This window comes from Mastomys coucha, unplaced genomic scaffold (genome assembly GCF_008632895.1).
Source record: "Mastomys coucha isolate ucsf_1 unplaced genomic scaffold, UCSF_Mcou_1 pScaffold14, whole genome shotgun sequence".
Taxonomy (NCBI): domain Eukaryota; kingdom Metazoa; phylum Chordata; class Mammalia; order Rodentia; family Muridae; genus Mastomys; species Mastomys coucha.
In genome coordinates, this window is record NW_022196896.1 from 103763675 (window position 1) to 103765195 (window position 1521).

Sequence of the window (1521 nt, forward strand, 5' to 3'; positions counted from 1 at the left end):
ACATACATGCATTCATTTCAAACAATTTAAGCCATCAGTGATTCCAAGGCAACACAAAGCCTATGTACTAATGCTAGTACCTCCCCACTTCATACTCCTGATTGAGGCTATTTAATTTCAAGTATAATCAAAGCAAAGTAAATCAAGGTATGTTCCTATTTAGCGCTCACATCACACCTAAGACTTTAAAAATATACCTAATAAGAATAAATTGTTCTCCACCTGGATTTTTTTTTCTTTCGATGCTTTTAAAAGTTAGAGAAAGCATAGTATTATAAGACAAAATTATTCGTCTTTTAAGCTAACAGTAGAAGTATCCAGTAATCAAGATCCACTAGTAAGGGAGTGTGGACACAAAGGGCAGAATAAAGTCATAACTTAGAGGTTTCTTTTAAAAGCACCATAGGAGCCACATTTCAATTTCATGAACTGCTTTCTCTTGCCCACTAGAGGGCGAACTTTCCCTTCTCTAGAAATTCTGCTGTGCATCCCTTTCAAAGGTTGAGAAGTAGTTTTGTTATTACTTGTTTCGTTTTCAATGGCTGATTTCCAGAAAGTCTGCAAAACAATCAACAACGTTCAATTAGAATGTTAGGAGTTTTCCAGAATCAGTATTACAAAGTATAGGCCAACGTCCAACCAATAATCAAGACATCACAATCCTGTCCATCCACCTGTGATTAATGTTTTGTTTGAATGCCACACATTTATAATATGCAATGTGGAAATTGCCCATGCATGCACGTGGAGACTCTGCCACATCTCAGTCTGTTTTTAAAGAGAAGAAGTTGACATTCACTGCTAAAGTTGTCAGGAACCATCTCAAAGTCAAATGGGTTTAAGTCAAGAGACTGAATCGAGGCGTGATTTAAACCAATTTCTTTCCTCCAACTTCAGCTCACTGAACACCCCACAGTGCTCTGTAGCTTTTCATCAAAGAACTTGAGACATCCCAGGGCAAAAGCCTGGCTAGACATCCTTAAACGAACAAATTCAACTCCGGCTGTCCCTGTGTTATCCGAGCTTAATGAGCAGAACCCTTCCATGACATCCATTTCTCTCCTACGGCTATGATTAAATCATTGACTTAAAATATAATTACAAGTATGACACATCTATGAATATTATGCCCCTGGGAAAATATTATAGGATACGCACTAATTTATTTACTCTTATTAAGAGAAAGATTGAGAAGGAAGCTCTTCAAGTTACAATCTAAATTAAGAGAAAATATAAATTAGAATGTGATTATTGAAGTCACCAAGGAACTCTTGCTTTCAAAGTCTTCCCTCTAGGGCTCCTTTGAACAGAGAGCTGCCCAGCTGTAAGTTAAATGATCCCACTTACTGTAGGAGGCTCAATTTACATGGAAATGCCCAGAAACGGGGCTGTTCCACAGAGGGAGCTGCAGCTGCAGTGTACTTTGCACTGGCAAGAAAAATTGGAGCTTATGGAGAATACCACACACAAGAGTGGCCTGTCTACAGCCAGAAGTGGCCCCACCTTCTCACCTGTCAATCT